Raw genomic sequence first — 18,996 nt, 5'->3', positions numbered from 1 at the left:
AGAAGGGCAACCAAGTTGGTGAGGGGCCTGGAGCACAAGTCTTCTGAGGAGCAGCTGAGGAACTGGGGCTGTTTAGCCTGAAGAAGAGGAGGCTGAGGGGAGACCTTATTGCTCTCTAGAACCATCTGAAAGGAGGTTGCAGTGAGGTGGGTGCTGGTCTCTTCTGTCAAGTGACTAGTGATAGGACAAGAGGAAATGGCCTCAAGCTGTGGCAGGAGAGGTTTGGATTGGACATTAGGAGAAATTTCTTTACTGAAAGGGTTGTCAGGCATTGGAACAGGCTGCCCAGGGAAGTGGTTGAGTCACCATCCCTGGAGGTATTAAAAAAGCGCATAGACAAGGTACTTCAGGACATGGTTTAGTGGGCATTGTTGATGGCTGGACTCAATGATCTTAAAGGTCTTTTCCAACCTAAATGATTCTATGATTCTATGATTCTATGAATGTGTCTGCTTGTTAACAAAATGGATTTGTTTTGAGAACTGCTGCTTCCCACCTCATAAAACTATGAAAATATGTTAAAAGCAGCACTATAGACTCTGTTTTTTACAGGCAACTATTGCTGTTATTTATTTCTTTGTGAGCAAGTTCAGAATAAGAGAGATTTTTCCACTGCTATTGTAAAGTATTTCCCATATTTTACAAAGTTGCTCAAGTTTAAACATACAATAAATAATTTTTCTGTACTGATTTTTTAAATTGGGCTATTCATGGATAGCACATCTCTCACGGTTCAAAATTCACAGCTGACTTCTGCTTTAGTTTTCTTCCTGCTTCTCTGATCAATAATATCATGACAAAAGGAGTTGATGAAAATACTTATGAGACGTTTTAAATACAAAATTTCACTGTTAAATGAAAGTTATTTAACATTTCTTACTTAATTTTCTGGCTGTGCAGCAGTCAAGCTGATATCCTGAGCAGTTTGTAAGTGATGATTTGTGTAATTAAAAAGAAATATAGAAATAATATTTGTTCTTCCACCAATAATGAATTTTGTCCTTTCATTTAAAATCAGTTTGTTTTCTCCCACTAGTCTCACAGTGTATTTTGCCTTCAATGCCTACACACTTAAATTGTTTGCCTCATCGATCACTAAAAGGACAGGGAATCTCAGGGAAAAAAAGAGGAAACACAAACCTCAAAGTCCAGTATGACACAGTTGAACACTTAAGATCAAATGAGTATTGTACATCCAGTCTGGTGCCAATATACAGGAAAGTGTAATACAAAGCATAATAAACCATGCATATCTATAGATTTCTGAAGGAACATTCTTATCATGCTATTTATTCTACTAGTATTTTTGCATTAGAGGAATCGTTCTCCTCTATTTCTTCAGATAATATTTGCACTCGGCCACATATGGACACAGAGTTTTGCAGAACCGTTTAGGACAGCCATCCTGCTGAGCATCCTCAGTTATGAGAAGACCAAAATGGTCTGGTTTCAAGATAAGGCACCCTGATAATATTCTTTCACCTGTTTAGTAACAAAACATGTAGAATAATCGTAAAAAAAATTTAAAGTTTAATTTCTTAAGTGTCTCTGAAGTTCATGCTGAGAAATATTTGAAAATGGATGCATTGAAAGCACAGAACAAAAGGTAACAAAATGCCATCCTAATGACCTCCCCCACAAGGTTAATGGCAGGTTAATCTCTGACAGTTACTGTATGACATTTATTACTGGAATTAAAGACCTATAGTCACTAACCAGTAATACATGTATCTCTTCTCTTCATGTGCATCAGATACAAGCAGAGGACATGTTGCTGATGTTAACAAAGAAAGATAAAGTATACTTCTGTTATAAAATACCTTCAGAGTTATATTAAAAAAACATTAAATTTACCTTATTCTAACTTCTTGCTTTTTAATAATAATGAATACTTGTCAGTTATAGGTGTCTGGGAACTATTACTTTGTTTTGGTATGTCAGCAACAGCCTCACTGGGAGGAAACTCCATCATCATATGCGAATAAATACGATCAGCTTTTTTTCCAATTGTCTTTGCCATTATTCCTTTTTAATTCTGTTCCTTCTAATTTAATGTTGCCCTGAGTGCATGCTATTTCCTTGTCTGAAAAAAATAAAAATCACAATTAGTATATCGGAATGGCAATATGTCATTTCCTTGCCTGAGAATGATAAATATGTTGTTGCTAGGAAACAGTTTCCAAAGAAAAAATTTTCAAAGGACAGCATTTATATAGATATAAAAAAAAAAAGCCCCAAGTATAAGCACAAAGCAGTGCAGAAACCTAAACAAAAATCCCCTTATGGTGTTAGAAGGGGAAGGAAGGAGAGAGTCTGTAGGCAGAGACAGCTAGTTAGTAGCCTATTTTACTAGATAACCATTTTATTGTGTATCCTTATTTTAACTTCTCCTTATACTGTGCATAACATACCTTTCCAAGACTATGATTCAAAAGCAGTATTCAAGCATAGTTGTAGCCCCCACTTTTCAGGCAGAGAATCTGATCTTCAAAAACATTGTCCACATGAATAAAAACATGTTAGCCCAGAACAGGACATAGCATGGCGCTTCCTGAAAAGTAATGTTTTGCATCTTTAGCTATATTTGAATTGAAAAGAAAGAAGGCATTAATTTAGATACTGGTAAAGTATTTTTTGGAAGTCTCAGTAATGTGCCTTCATGGCAGCCTCATTAAAAACTGGGAGAGGTGAAAGCTGTGCTGAAATTGCTCAAACACTAGAAATGTTCCTGCATGGCCCAGCTGCTAGACATGTGAGATTCTTCTCTCCTAATGTGTCTTTTTGATGACGCTGATTTGAGAAGACCAAAGGCTACTGTGCATGAACTTGCACCTCTGCAGAATATTCTATGTAGTCTTGCTTTTTGGGGATAACTCTCTTCAACATTAGAGGAGTCAGTGTTATGCCCCTCATCCCAGAGGCCCTCTTGTCCAGTCTGGGATCTCCCCAAACTGTATGCTCTTTAATTCTTTTATTCCCAAGGGAAACACTCGGTCACACACTCACCTGACTTACAGCTCACAGTCTCTGTGTTGAGCAGTGCAGAGCAGCTCCATTTTCCTCCTCTGTATTCTTTTGCAGCAATCCCTTGCCCATACTTTTCCTACTAGGTGGTCGTTTGCACTGAGGTACTTTCTGTAACAACATCTAGGCTGCATTTCAGAAACATCCTTAGAAAGAACCCAAACCCGCTCCATCTGCTGCCCTCGTTCTGCTTCAGGGACAGTATTTCTCACCAGCTGTTTTCTGACCAGCAGTTCAGGTACAGCTATGGGAGGCAAATAGACCCTCCGACACCTGCAAAGGCTGTGGCCAGTAGAGGATATATGCTTCACTAAACTGATGGGAACTTTGAGGACTAAAGGCAATTTTGTTGCAGAGAAAGAGGCTGTGTGTGAGCTCAGAAGCTAAAATTACATATGTGTATAGATACTGGCAGTAACACCCTAATTACTGATTGAGATTCCCAAGTAAGCTAAATAAATAGTTACTACCAGCCTGGCCGGTGTTCTGGTTCCTCTGACTGCTTCATTTGCTAGCATCCAGATGAGATATTCTAGTTTGTCCTGTAAAATTCCCTTTTTGCTTTATAAAAGTCAGTTGTTTCCACAAGGTAACTAACTCACAAAGGTAGTGAAAGTCTATTGGGAAGCAAATGGAATGAAGTAAAGGCTCTGAAGTCAGAGCTCAAGGGGTGTTTGGTGGAACAGGAAAAAGACTGCTGAGAGATTCTGGCTGTGCAGATGCATGAGACAAGTTATCTATGTAATGATCATTCCTTTTCCACAGAAGACTAACTCAAACATTCCTTTGGTCCTTTCAATAGAAATAAGTTTGATTTTTTTCAAAATGTGAAGCTTAGATCATTTCCTTGATGTAAACTAGTAAAATATCCATTATGATTAGAAGAATGTAATATTTCCATTGGACATTATAAAATACAAAAAGCAAAATATATGTAGACAGAGAAAACATATATACTGTAACAACTAATAAATAACATTTTGCAGATAGATAATGCAATTCAGGATTTCCTTTGCATGAACTGTTTCTTGCTTCAGGTTTTGAACTAAGGCAAACATCTGTTTCTAAAGAAACAATAAAAGCATGAGCCTGTTGTGACAATGACTATGGAATTTTTCATCATAATAAATTAAAGTCCAAGTTTTTTGCAATCTTTTTATTAGTCACCCATGTAAGACTAGTTTAAGTACTATTGCAAGGTATCCTGGGTATATAGAGGTAAGAGTTCTCTAATACACAAATTGAGCAGCATGTATTACTGATTTTAAAGTTTTGTATTCTTACATTGTAGAATAGGTAATGATCCCCTATACTGGAACTGAATTTATGCACTTCCATTAAAATAAAATCAGCAGGGCAACCAAAATGCAATGTGTTTAAATATCTCAGAATGTAAAAACAATTTCCAAGTTATACCTAAAAGCCTGTAAACTAATGGCTAAATAGAAAAAGATCTTAGGTATCCAAGTTGACAAGTACAGTCCCAAAAGGCTGCCCTTCACTCGCTCTATATTAAACAGGGAGATTATTAAACTTCATGTCTAAAAATTCTGCTTTTAGGACTCTGCAGTTTTGCAGCCCCAGAAATGGCTGGCCCTGAGCTGTCAGGTAACTCATAAATCTCACCGGGACTCTAAGTCTACAGAGTCCCCCGGGGTTTCTCAGCACTCTGGGGTTTCCAGTCTGATGGGCATAGTATGTTGGTGATGAGGTGCGTTTTGCAGGCAAGTTCAAACACACGTCACCATCAGTCTGCACCAGCCAAAAGCCATGTGACTACATTAGTGTCACACGTGTCAAAATGAAAACGTCCCAGCAGCCCCAACTGATATTCTGGATCAACACTGACCCTTTAAAATGACACTTAAAAATGTTCTGCAAGACTTACAACTTTCCTACATTTTCATGGCCAGTCAAAATTTGTGGGTGCTTAGAACTACAATGCAGTTCATTTGGAAGGGATCTCTGGAGATGATCAAACCTGTACTGCTGCTAAAAGTGTGCTAACTTCAAAGTTCGAACAAATTGCTTATGTCCTGGTTTCAGCTAGTGGCTGGTCCAGTGCTATGTTTTGAGTTCAGTATGCGAAGAATGTTGGTAACACACTGATGTTCTCAGTTGTTGCTCAGTAGTGTTTAGACTAAAGTCAAGGATTTTTCAGCTTTTCATGCCCAGCCAGCAAGAAAGCTGGAGGGGCACAAGAAGTTGGCACAGAACACAGCCAGGGCACCTGACCCAAACTGGCCAACGGTGTATTCCATACCATGGGACGTCCCATCTAGTATAGGAACTGGGAAGTGGCGGGGGCGGGGAATCGCCGCTCGGGGACTGGCTGGGTGTCGGTCGGCGGGTGGTGAGCAATTGCCCTGCGCATCATTTGTACATTCCAATCCTTTTATTATTACTGTTGCCATTTTATTAGTGTTATCATTATCATTATTAGTTTCTTCTTTTTTGTTGTATTAAACCGTTCTTATCTCAACCCTGGAGTTTTACTTCTTTTTTCCCGATTTTCTCCCCCATCCCACTGGATGGGGGGGAGTGAGTGAGCAGCTGCGTGGTGCTTTGTTGCTGGCTGGGGTTAAACCACGACACTTAGCAAATTGTAAATTCAGTGAAGCAAATCTCCAGGAGTGAAGAGTCCAAAACTTTGCTTGGTAACAAGTGTCAGTGCTTAATCACTCTCATTTTGATCCCCATCTTCACCCCATACTCCCTTGCTACAGCTTGTGACCACTGCATATGATGTTGCCATAATTTGATTATATAACATAAATTCTGCCTTTGATACTATATTTTTTTGGTGAGCACTGGATTGGATGAGGCTTGTAGTAAAAGGGATTGATAATGTTTTTTCTCTTACACATAGCTTTTGAATATGTAAAACAGAAAACTTACAGTAAAGCTCGTGATTAGGAGTTGTCTCTTATATTATCTTGTTTAAATAAGGTTTCTATAATAGTTTTCCACTGATTTAACTCACTTCACTAGGAAAGAAACATTATCTAGCTGCTGTAAATAGAAATATAAACTATGTAAAAGTTGAAGGCAAAATTAAAGCTGTTGGAGAAATCACTCCTTAATAAGATTCTGAAACAGGAATATAGAATTTAAATAAAAGTTGATCCTAAACTGGAAGTACTTGGAAGTAGTCACCAGAAGGTAAACAACCTCTTTTAATGGGAAAAGAGGATGGAAAGTAATCTCAGTGAAAGAAACAGTTTCTATATGTTATCAAATGACTGTTGGAGTTATGGTTTGCAAGAGAAAAATGCAGATATTTGTAGAAATCTATAGAGGTACATGCAAAATTTTATGTATCATTTCTAAGGTGGCCCTTCCTAAGTGAAGAGGAATGCTTTTACCAGTGTGAATTATTTACAGAAGCAAACAAATTAAACTGAATTTGTAAACATCAGTTATTGATTGATTTTCGGTTTCCTTGCAACCTTTAAACATTCTTGGGAGTATTCTGGCTGAAATAGATTCCTAATTCTTAGTAAATCAAGTTGCCAATATTCAGTAGTATTTTCTGAATGTGCCACTAAGTTCTCTGAAACATTTCTTACAAAAGCTATAGCAATTAGAACATTTGCCAGTAAAGTCTTTCACTACAACTTGTGTTTGAGGAGAGACGACTCAAACTAACCTTGAATTTCAAGGCAGAACCAGTAAATAAGTTTTCCATGAGGTTGTGCACCTAAGGTTTTGTGGGAGAAAATGGGCTCAAATGTAATGTCAGGGATATCCTTAAAATGCATTGTAGAAATACCCGTTTTCTTCTATGACAAGTCACAGAAAATGTATCTCATACAATATGAAGAGCAACTATCATTTATTTCTGAAATACATAATCCTATCTGAATATTTTTATTGAAAAGTTGCTTTGTTTTGGCAAGTTTGAAGATATCTCATGTATTCAAAATATTTTCTCTGTGTTTTTTGTCAAGACACAAAAAGAGAATTTCTTGACACATGCTGTGGCATTGCCTTGTGTCATTTCTTTAGATAAATTAATTCATTATATTTCCCCCTCTCTCGTGTGTGTTCGTGTGTGTGTATGTGTGTATGGATGTATTTATAAGGTTTTATATATATGAAGAATGTTTTCAGTTTTGGTGTGATCAAGTGTCACTGGAGGAACCTGGAGGAAAGTTTCAGAAAATTCCACCATCACATCTTGCAAAGAAGATGTGTAACAACAGACATGTTCTTCTAAACTGGGAGAGGTGGGGAGCGAACCCCCTTTTCTTTTACAGTGAGCTTGTATTGTCTCTCAGTTACTTTCACATGCTCTTGTGCAGTAATGTAATACACAGAAATTACTATCCTCTGATTATTTTCTACTCTGTAATCAATGACGTGGTCTTCCTTTTAATTCTCTAATGTTCCTCATTGTCATGAGGCTTTATAAGGATGAAATTATTTAGGTTTGACAAGCTTTGGGCTGAAAGAGGAACAACTTTCGAAAGCTCTTATGCAATTAGGCTACATAATGGCAACTGAAATTCAACATGGAGAAATGCAAAGCATTACATATCAGAGGGACCAATTTAAAACTTCTCACATATACAAAAAGTCCTAAGAAGGGCAATCAAAATTATTAAAGTCAAGAAGATGAAGAACTTCCCTACAAGGAAAGATTAAAAGCAGCAGGACTAATTAGTTTGAAGGGCTGGGGTGGGGGGTGGGGGGGTGGGGGGAAGAGGGAGGTAGGTTTTTTAAGAGAGTGAAAGCTGCTGTGGTAAAGATATATATTAAATTAGAAATCATAAAAATAAGATTAGTCCAGTGCCCTTCCCATAATATAAATATGGGAAAGCATTCACAGACAGCAAAAGTAATATATTTGAAATGGTTCAGGGGAATACTTTTTTGTGCGAAGTGCAACTAACCTGCAAAACTCCCTGTGGAAGATATCATTCTTCCTTATTGTTTAGGATATTAACTCCTCACTTCTCCTGACAAGTAAAAGTAATTGTTCCCAAGATATCTGGTATTATGGATTATACTTTCCTCTGAAGCATCAGTTATAGTATATTCTCAGAGACACAATGTTGAAAGAGCTATGTGGTGTTCAGCTGTTCCAGCAAGGCAAACCCTCTGCTTCTGCAGCTGGCTGAGGACTCCAGCATGAGAGCACAGTAAATTCCTAATTCTCATGGCTGGTGCAGGGAGAGATAAGGCTCAGGTAGCTGAGCATTTCCCTGCAGTGGTACTTCTGCTTCAAAAATAGTCTTTATAAAATCCCATTCTGCAAGGTGGCGTACACTGATTCATATCCAGAAGGGTACTTATGCTTAACTTCAGTGTTTATGCTGTTTTGATTTCTGCACAAGTTTTACCCCTTGGATCTAGAGGTAACTCCAGAGAGAGGAGAAAGAAAATGGATGTATCTGTATCCGTTCACTTCAGAGACAGCAGACCTCAGCACATGCCGTTTCCCTAGTGACATCTCACAGAAGAAAACCTTTTTTTGACTTGCTCCACAAACTGTATAAGAAAGGTAAAACTTGGCAAGCAAGCCTTAACTTACAACATAGCAGGATGATTTTTTTTCCAATGCTTCTTGCTTCCTGATGGAGCTTGGGAAAAATGATTAGTCTTTGCACTCAGGGCCTCTCTGGATTTTCTTCCATGCACTTTTTGACCTCCTTGTTCTAATAAAAATGCTAAATTAGTGTCTTCTCTCCTTGATGTAGTATGGGATTTATATAAACTTACTTGACTGTTATACAGCTATTTTCAGCTGTGTATCTCAAAATGCTTTTACAAAAACCAAGTGATTGATTTTATAGATTTTTAAAATCTCCTGGGTCACACCCCACAAACAAAAGAGTAAAAAGCATTTCTTATCCCAGCAGAGTCCAGTACAAGCCCAGACATTTTGAATATATGATGAGCTTCATGAACATAAAATAATTTAGTAAGATAATCAGGAATTCAGTGATAAAGGGGATTTAAAATAACATCTGATAGGTCTTTCTTTCTAATAGTTTCCAAAATATTTGAAAGTCTCAGAAGCATCTTTTTCTGAAAGGAAACACATACATTTTTCAGTGGTTTTTTCCCCTTTAGGCATAAAGGTTGAAAATTCAACATATAATAGAAGGTTAGCTTCAGTCTTAATTCTGGTGTAAGAAATTACTCACTTTCATGAGTATTCAAATCACTAACAAAAAAAGAAGGGAAAAAGATTATGTAAATAAAAGCAGCAGGAATTTTGGATAAGCGGTAATTTTACAAGCCTAGTTAAGCATGGTAGGACAGTTATATAGCCTAGTCAAGTATGGCTGATTGATTTTTATCTGCAAATTGTTATCGACTGTGAATGCTGGCTGCAGGTTGTTGTTAAAATCAAGAGAACTGTGCATTCTATTTAGAGAACAGTGGCTGCATAATAAATCTGTTTTCCCATGAAAAGCATGCAATTAGTATTAATGACTTCATCACAAAGAGCAAGAGCCTACTAAAAAGTTCCCAGAGATGCTGGGTTGAAAAACAGTGTTAAAACAAAGATCATGATATTACACAGGAAGATCTGGATGCCCTCAAAGCCTGGAGAAAAAGAATAAGAGCTCAGAGAAATGGTGCAGATAGCAGCACATTATGCAAAGTACACATAGGACTTTTTGATGAAGTGGGAACTCTCTAGATGCAAAAATTCAAAGATGACCAAGTCCGCTAGCACAAAGTGGCCATGTGTCGGGCAGATTAAGTCTTAAGAAGAGTTATTTCCGGTATAAAATGATCATGACAGTAAAGTATTAATGTTAAGGTATCACAGGCTGGGCATATCATTTGTTACAATTTTACCCTCATATGTTGAGGAAATACTGAACTAAGCAGGTGGAGAGAAAGACTGCTAGGATGGTAAAAGACTGGAGAGCTTACTGTGTGACAGGGGGCTAGAAAAGCTTGATTTTTCAGCCTAGCAGAACAAAATCTCGTAGGGATTATAATTCTTGTCTATAAATGCGGCAGAGGAGTATGGAGATGGGAAGAGCAAACATGAGAGAACGTATCCAAAATATTTTTATCTGAATTGTTAAAGGTATACACTTTGAATGCATTTACATTTTACTAGATGGGCTTGTCATGAGGTTTCAGTTTTGTAGCAGACAAACATAAGAAAGTTGAGTACAAGTTGAGGATGAAGGGTAAGTGATTGGTAGTTTGTCTGGTTTGGGGAACATTGCATGGCAGGAAGGAGTTTTGCAGAGAAAAGGTGAAAATAGAGTTAGATGTAGGCTACAAGGTCTACACGAAAAGTCTCATTTCTGTAGCAGTGCCAGGCAGGTAATAGGAATATTTAGGCATGAGCTATAACAAATGAACAAGTAGGATATCTTGTGGTTCATTAGAGAACATCATGTAAGAATCTACAGAAAAGTCTATAATATGGCATTACACAAAATAAGATCTAGAGATCTCTCAATAATGTTTATCTAAATACTTAGCTTATGAATAATTAATTAGCTCAAAAAGTGCCTAATAGATACATGCTAGAAGATGACAACCAGTAAGAGTGTGATACAAAGTGTGAGGAACAAATTAAAATTGTAAAGGGGATGTTGTAGTTCTGATTTGCTGCATTTGAGCCGCTGGCCAGAGGGCCCCATGTGTTGTTTGGTCACCAACGTGTTGGTAGCAATGTGTAGCCAAAGTCATCCACTCAAGCAAGAAAAGTTATTTTTGGTACCTTTTCCTGAAAACATCTTGCCGACATTCTGCAAATGATTCTACCACCAGTGGTGAGTGGAGACTTAGCCAAAGGTGGGAGGGAAAGGAGGAGTTTGGCCTATGAACAAAACACCGTTCAAGTCAGCACACTACCGGTCAGAGCCATCTTACAGTCATAATATGGCTGTCACGGACTACACTGTTACGATCTCTTTCCCTGACTGACACGATCACTTTCACTAATAAATAACATGCAACGTTCTCATTACCAGTGGACACTTTGGCATATGTGACTGCAAAAGTCCTTGGGTAAAATAAAAGAAAATGGACCACGGTTATCTACGTGAATACTTAGAAAGCTTAATCCTAGTGTGAATTCTCTGAAACAATTAGACAATTTTTTTATTCCAGCGAGGCAATTTCTTGCTTAAATACCACGGATCTGACTGAGATGCATTTGAAGCTAGCTCATGCCTTCTCTTTTCTGCCAAACGTAATTAAAAATGTATTGAAATCATGCAAGCTGCACTATTCATTAAGCATTTGCAGATGTAACACCATGAGAAGCACTGCTGCTGTCCTGCTTTTTGCAGCTGACATTACTATGGCAAAAAACATGCTGAGCAAATAGTGTCTGCACATTGGAAAGTAAAAGCATGAATGGGGTTGAGAAAAGCAATATGCTAAACTAAACCTCGCCTGTAACACAACTTCTTGAAATTCTCCTTTAATTAAACAGATTCATGGTGAAAATCTAACAAATAAAGACTAGGGCTGGCTAGAAACATAAACAGAAAGGGATTTTTTTCCCTTCCCTACTAATTCAGCAAGTTTCGGTTTCTGCTTTTACTTAGAACTAATCCAGGGTTCTCAAGTTTGAAGTCCTTTATGAAATTTTCCTTTCCTTTATGAAATATGTTCAAACATCATCTTAATTTATGAAATTTGATTTTAAATCTCAAGATCATCAAGAGTAACATAAATTCATGACCAGAGAGGATTCTTCCTGAAAGTTGCAGGTTTTTGACAGGGTAAGTGAAAGAAGGTACTTAAACACATACTTTACATCAAAGATAAAACACACTTGCTCACATTCAGTCCAAACTTTTTTTTTCCCTGGTCTTCTGGCTCAGCAAAATTCCCTATTTTGAAACTTACCTTCTAGATTTGTGCTCTGTCTCTGACCAGCTATAGTTTTTTAAGACAAACCTTAATCCAAACCATTCCTATTGGTAGGTTGTCAGGTCTCAGTTCGCATTTCCCTTTGAGCGTCTCAGAAAATCCACTTAACGGACATGCCATTCATGATAGTTTATCTATCTGCTGTAAAATGACTCCTGATTATCTTTTTTTGGTTCTTTGCCTTCAAGGACAAGAAGCCCTGGTGATTAGTTTAATGACTAGAGAAGCGCTTCCAATGTATTCTTTTTTTCAGTTTAAGGAATACAATACATATCAGACATACATTTCTCTTGGCAGACAGTGATTCCTGTTTACTCAAAAGTCCCTCACTACAGGTTATTTTTACAAAGTCTATAATAATTTTTATGTGTCATAACCCACCAAAGTTGCTTGTGATTTTGAATAGTAGCTTATCTCTATCCAATGTAATTCTTGGCTGATGGCCTGGCAGAATTATCTAGATTTGGAAAGGTCAAAGACAAATTCAGTGCCAAAGTGATGATAAACTGCAGGTGGGACTGCAAGCTGTCCAAATAACATAAAATGCCAGAAGAATTTTCCTAAAAGATCTTTTAAGTTAATAAAATAATTGAAATGAAAAACATGAATGTCTGTGACATATAAGTAGCAGAGGAAAAACTATAATTTATGCTATGTCTGTAAATGATGATATTTATCAGAATTTTTAAAAATGTAATTCTAGAGTCAGTGAAATGTTACCATATCGTGTTCGATATTGCGGGTTCTGTTCAGTGAATGTTGTGGCCCCTTAGTTTCTGTTGTGTGTGTGTATGTCTTACGTGAACAACAGCAAAGATGATTTGATGATATATATTAGATTAGAAATTTACATGTCAACTCTTCGCATTTGGAAATCTTATTGCGACCAGAACAATGAAAAATAAATGTTCCTATGGTGTATGGACTGCCTGCTCCTTAAAGGCCTCAGTTAATTCAGCACTTTGCAGTTACATATGAAGGAAAAAAACCTGACGAAGGTGAAAAGAATCATAGATGCAGGAAAGTCAAAAGGTTAAAGAACAGACATACTAATGGGAGCAGGAGGCAGATAGGCAGTGAACTTCACGTGCCCAGTTTGCCTTGGAAAATAATGGCAGTGGAAAATAAACAGGGCACCCAGCAAAACACATGTCTGTGGGGGCTGTTTGGAAGGAGCTGGCGACTGGAGTCCTGGTCCCAGCCAAGCCCTGAGAGCCAGGGGAAGCTCTGCTCTCATGTAGCAACTGCACTGCCAGTGCCCTAGACACTTTATTCGGGGCTATCTTTTGCATCTGTGCGTAATGCAAGGTGCATAAAGAAATGTGGGTATATCAGACCATAGAAGAAACCAAACAGAGGTATTGAAGGTCAATTATGTGCCAGGTAGGAATGAGAAAGAAATTTGGAGGGGAAAAAAAGAAAAAAAAAGAAAAAAAGAAAAAAAAAAAAAAAAGGGAAGTTGAAAGCCCCCAGATAATCATCTTTTTCTCAGGTCAAATGAACATTTTAGAATCTTTCCAGATTAGTCTTGCTCATTTCCTTTTTTCAGAAGAGTGAAAATGTTTAGCCTACAACTCTGATGTATTGAGTATTCAGGAGCTAAGACTGTCACTGCAAAGCCCATAGCTATGGCCAGAATTGTAACAGCCCGCTTATCCAGTTGCCTCTCACCCCTTCCCTTTCCAAATACTCTTCCCATACCATTGCCCTATCAAATTAATCACTTTTTTCCCCCCAGAGCTTTAATTATCAACTTGAAAGATCAACAGTTCCATTCAAACTTGGGAGAGGTTCTGGAATGATTCTTTTTATTGATGATGGTGAAGATAAGAACTCCAGCATGCTTCAAGGTGTTTCTCCAGCAGCTGATGAAAAAGATTTTGTGATATGGTTGATTGTAACAGTAGGAGTTGTTATGTTTCTGGGCAAGCAGACTTTTCTTTTTAAAAAAAAATCTGAATTTTTTCCTGACTGCCAGTATGATTAAGCAGTCTTTAGAAAAGATATAGCAATACTCACTGTTATACCTACAAGTTACATTTTTCATATAGCAGTGGGTTCAATTTCTCCATCTTACTGCTTGCACAGTATGAGAAGGAAGGCAAACAGCGGGGATTGCAGTTGCACATTTTATTATTGTTTACAAGCTTTAAGTGATGAGAACATAACGAATACTTATTTGGGGGTTTTAGTATTAAGGGACAACCAGCATCAGCGCCAACAGCTTGGAAATGTCATCTCTGAGGATGCTGTGAAAAATGGGGCACAGCATACATGCAGCAACATTAATTATTTGTTAATACCTTGAGACTGCTCTATCTATATGGATCATGAGACTGCCGTGTGGCTATTCAATACCTGTGCATCTCAGATAAATGTACAGTCATAGCTATTTCCCATGGCATTCAGAAGAAATTTATTTAAGAATGAAACAGAGTACAAACTATTAACAGGCATGGGTTTTGTATGTGTATGTTCACTACCTGCAAATTTTTGCCATAGGTTAAATGGAGCATGTCAGCCTCTTATCATCCATCTTTTATCTCTGTTCAGCAGGCTCCAAAAACTCTGCACTCTCTCATTATTTTTCCTTTAGATTGGATCTGGAAACCAATGCAAACCTAGAAAAATACTAAATGGATGTCTAATTTGATACTCATTAAAATCCAATTTGGTAAAAACGATAAGTGCATTCACATTGCCTTCAAAGCCGTACTGAAAGCCCCTTTTCAGCTGTCCAAGAGGTTAAATTCAGAGTAAGCACACATAATTAATGAGGTTGATATTAAAGCCTTCATTTTGAGAAGTCTGTTTTAAATATATATGCTTTCCTAGCTAATATATTTTACAAATAAAATAAATTATCATGTAAATATTTATTAATACATATTTTATGTGAATTGCTTCTGCCAATGTTTGGAGTTTAGGAGTCCGTATTGAAACCTGAACTCATTAATACTATTAAAAAGCTTTTGTCTTCTCTTAATCCTTGAAGTTTGTCAACAACTTCAAAGTCATCTGATATCTACTGTTTTTTGTAGGTTTTCTAGCCCTAGCTTTCCCTCCCCTGACACACAGAAGGTTGGTTTCCTAAAAACAAGGTGGAAGACTAAAGATACTAAATTTCATTCTCATAAGCACAGCAATAGAAGTGTCTTCAGAACGACTTCAAATAGAAAAGTATACAAATTTAATTTACATTCACATCTTTGAAAATATTGCACCAATTCATGACAAAATCTTAAAATATACTGTATGGTACTTGTCTATATGTATTTAAATTCAATTTTAGCACCTTTTTCCACAATTTACTGTGTGCTGTAGTTCATTAACTGTTTGAACTAAGTCCTGAATTGCTGCTAAATTGTATGATACTTAGAACTGAGTACATTTGCTGCTGGGTTACTTGAAAGATAGCATTTTCTGAAAGAGATACCTGCAAAACCCTTCTGTCTTAATCTCCACAATTGTACTGTTGTCTCCATTTTTCATGGAAACTTTTAGTGAGAATAACTAACACCTGAACAGAAAGAAAATGAGTAAGCTTAAAAAACAGTGATATGAAAACGTTGTCACTGTTTTCAAAGCACACCTTCGTCCATGAGCCTTTCCTTTTCACCCACCCCTTGGGTCACGCATGATCCCTGACAGCTACTCAGGGGCACAGCTGCTGCAGCAAGTCCCCGTCCTTTGCCAGAGCCTCTCTGCTCCTCCGCCTCTCCCCGTGCCGCCAGCGTTACGAGTTGTTGCTCTGGACTACGCCGCAGGAAGCGTTCAGTCCTCGGGTTTGCAGGTGCTAAGCTGCTGCTTCATTATTTTGAGCAAAGCGAATTTTTTGGAGATGGCATGATCAAGTCTCACCAGGCTCTGCCACCCCTGTATACTGTACACATTTGCTCCTATGCTCTCCTATGCTGCGGCAAGGACTCCTGTGTGGCTGGCATCCTCGGCCAGGCAATTTGCCACCTCTGTCTGGCCTCCCACTTACACACCAGCAGAAGAAAAGGCAGGACTTAGATGCAAACAATAACCATACTTAAGAGCTTTTCCTTTCCATAATTTATTTTTCTACGTTCTTGTCCTAAGTACATAAACACTGCTAACAAGGTACAATTATTTCCTTTTTTTTTTTTTTTTTTTTTGTTGTTGTTATTGCTGAGGTATGAGAGAATAAATAGGAAAGTCCCTATTCAAATGTCAAAATATTGAGGTAAACAGATAGTAATAGACTTTCCCTCAGACATTATGGTTACTTAAATACATTGTCATGAAAAGGCAAACAATCAGCAGAGTTCTTTAAAAAGTTCAGTGCAAATTAGTTTCTGGCAAGGACTGTATGTTGTTCAAGGCTTCATTAAAGCTCTTCATTTAGGAATTACCTCAGGAAAAAGAAAGGGATGCTATTTATGCTACAAAATGAGTCAGAAGCCTTAGAAGCCCTCTCAGGGTGTTGGGCGGCTCATTCTGGGTTGGTAGTTCGGGGCATCATATACCACTGCCTCCGTCTCTTGGGCAGCAGCAGCACTTGGGAAGTAAATGCATTAATCGGAAATGAGCATTTATGTGTGTGCCTCTTAAGGGTTTCATTCTAATCTGGAACAGTATTTTAAATGCGAAATGCAAACATTTATTATCCCCATTTTTTAAAGGAAAAGTGTATTTCAGGACGTGTAGCACTACGCTAACTCACGTTTGTCCTTTCTGCCAATAGGTGGCACTAGGAATTTTCACATACGAGTCTGTTAAACTTAACCTTCAGTTTTTAGCCATCTAAAGATCCTGTATAAACATTTCCCTGTATGAAATGTTTTGGTAATACCGCGAGCCTTCAGTTATTTACAGTAATGTCATTCCACTGTTTTGAGAGAAGTTGCTAAAGAAATATAATTATTATTTTTGTTACTGTTGACATTATTGACACTGGGAGATATTTTTGGCTTTCTGTTTTCTAAGTTGTTTATTTTCCATCATTCTTGTATGATGTAATTTGTCTGAGTTGCTTTATGAGCTCTCTGGGATGTTAGCAGAACATGACAAACACTGCAGTTCAGCTATTTTAGGCACAGTTTCTACAATTTTTGCCAGTCTTGTTCTGACGTGGTTCTGGAGCAGTGCTGACGTCTGCAAACTAACCCCGCTGATCAGAAAGTCAGCATCAGTAGGCTTCACCTGGTTCACACTAAACATATCCTCAGGACTTCTGGTTAGCGCAGACAGCCTGAAAAACCCCCGGTCACAGCAGCTTGTGAACAAACGCAGGCAGCAGGCTGTGCTGGGTGTACCATTTTACTTGAAACAATCGGTTCACGGAGAAGCTATCTCAAACCGCTCAGTGATGTTCTCCCTCTGGGGCTCTTAAAGAGGATTGTGAGCCTGCCAGCATCACAGATAGGCTTCCGCTCCTGGACCAGGCCAACGCAGAGACTAAACCTGGAAGCTGAAGACCTACCTCCTATGGGCAAAGAGCAGAGGGAAGGTGCAGGAGAAGCAGCCGTTGCCTGTGGAGGCTTTGCTGGTAACGTTCCTGCTCACAATGACACTCTGCCAACACTGGGAATTTTTTTTTATTGAACCACCAAAATCAGACCTTAGATACAATGTGAAAAAGCTCACACTGTATTTTTTCTTGATGGAAGAAATCCTTTTTGGGTCCTGCAACTGGCCATGAATGCAGAACTGAGAATCACTGGAGACAAAGTGAAGAGACTGGGGCTGTGTGGAGGAGGAGGAGGCTGCTGGGCAGAGCAGACCCGAGCATGCAGCAGCTGTACCAAATGCCGTCATGCTTCTCCAGCAAGTAACGCGAGCCCATCTTCCTCGAGACACCAAGTAGCAGAGAGGGGTGGGAAATCCTTCTGCAGCTGTGCAGTTTGCAACCCAAGGCCAGTCTCACACCCTGGAGCATCTCACGTCTGAGGAATAGGAATAGAGAAAGGAGAGAAAGGCAGTGGAATCCTCCTGGGACCTTGTCTGAGATTTCTTTCTCTGCATCCAAGGTGCTTCCCAAGTCATCTATGCCTCTTCTCCTTAGCAAAGAGAGTCTGGACAGCTCTTTTCTGGACAATTTACTTTTTCTTAAAGGATCTCCATCATTAGGCTCATGGCAAACAGAACTATTTCAGGAGGGGCCATACTAGTGACCCTCTTTAGGAGGAAAGAAAAATCTTCTGAAAGAAGGGAGCGCCATTATGAATCTCGGTCTGAGAAAAACTTTTGCTCAGCTCTACCTAGGTAACAGATTTAAAACCACATGTATGTATGTAAAATCACATGCAACTATGGCAGAACAGGATAAGAAAACAAATACCATGTGGCAAGCGTTGCACATACTTAACACGCTAACAAAATATGCTCATATACTACAGTGTTAAGCATAATACAGGAAATTATATAAACAAAATCAGAACACAGCTAAGCATATAAACTGAGTGTTTCTCAGCAGAGGCACAAGTTGTTTTCACACTTCCTTGTGGGATTGTAATGCAATTTACATTGACATCTGACAAATGATGGCTGAAAATGTTTATATGACATTCAATATATGTTGCAAAGTTTTATAACAGACTTAGCAATAGCTGTGATATTAAATTTGCATCACCAGTCTTTTTTCAAATCAAATAACAACGTTTTGAAAGCACTAAAATGATTACCAGGAAGAAGCATTAAAAAAATTCCAATTCATTTTGTATTTTCAAACACCTCTGCTATTTTCTAAAGTCCCCATTTATCTCAGAATTTTTAGCTTGTTATGCTGTCAAAGGTTTCATTTTTGATTAACATATGTCTTCCTGAATATTAATTTGTGTTTTGGAAAGCACATTTTCTTAAAATTGCTTTGCAAAGTTGTATGAAATGTCCTTTTAAGACGCATTGATACTGAAAAATTTTAGTATTATTGACATTGCTGTTTTCTTTTTTACATAATGTTTTTGGTCGCTATATTTCAGGCACAACAGGAAAGATCTGGTTGTTGTTATAGGCTAGTATTACTAATATATATTGGCTTAATTCTTATAATTGCTGCTTCTTACTTCTTACTCAAATGGGTCCATTAGTAAAACCCTTTTCTGTCATTACAGGCACTACAAAGAGCTTTGGGACTTCTTA

General features: G+C 38.0%; 1 protein-coding gene across 1 annotated transcript in view; it reads left to right on the top strand.

Annotated features, from left to right (window-relative positions):
• Window positions 1–289: 289 nt before the first annotated feature.
• The window catches only part of GUF1 (GTP binding elongation factor GUF1), a 329,928-nt gene continuing 311,221 nt past the window's right edge, over window positions 290–18,996 (top strand). The window contains exon 1 of the mRNA XM_049834582.1: window positions 290–293. The gene's annotated coding sequence lies outside the window, so the exon portion shown is untranslated. The remainder of the gene's footprint in view (window positions 294–18,996) is intronic.

This window comes from Accipiter gentilis, chromosome 3 (assembly GCF_929443795.1).
Source record: "Accipiter gentilis chromosome 3, bAccGen1.1, whole genome shotgun sequence".
NCBI classification, from domain to species: Eukaryota; Metazoa; Chordata; class Aves; order Accipitriformes; family Accipitridae; genus Astur; species Astur gentilis.
The sequence above is the reverse complement of the archived record's forward strand: the minus strand, read 5'-3'. Positions and strand labels throughout refer to the sequence as shown.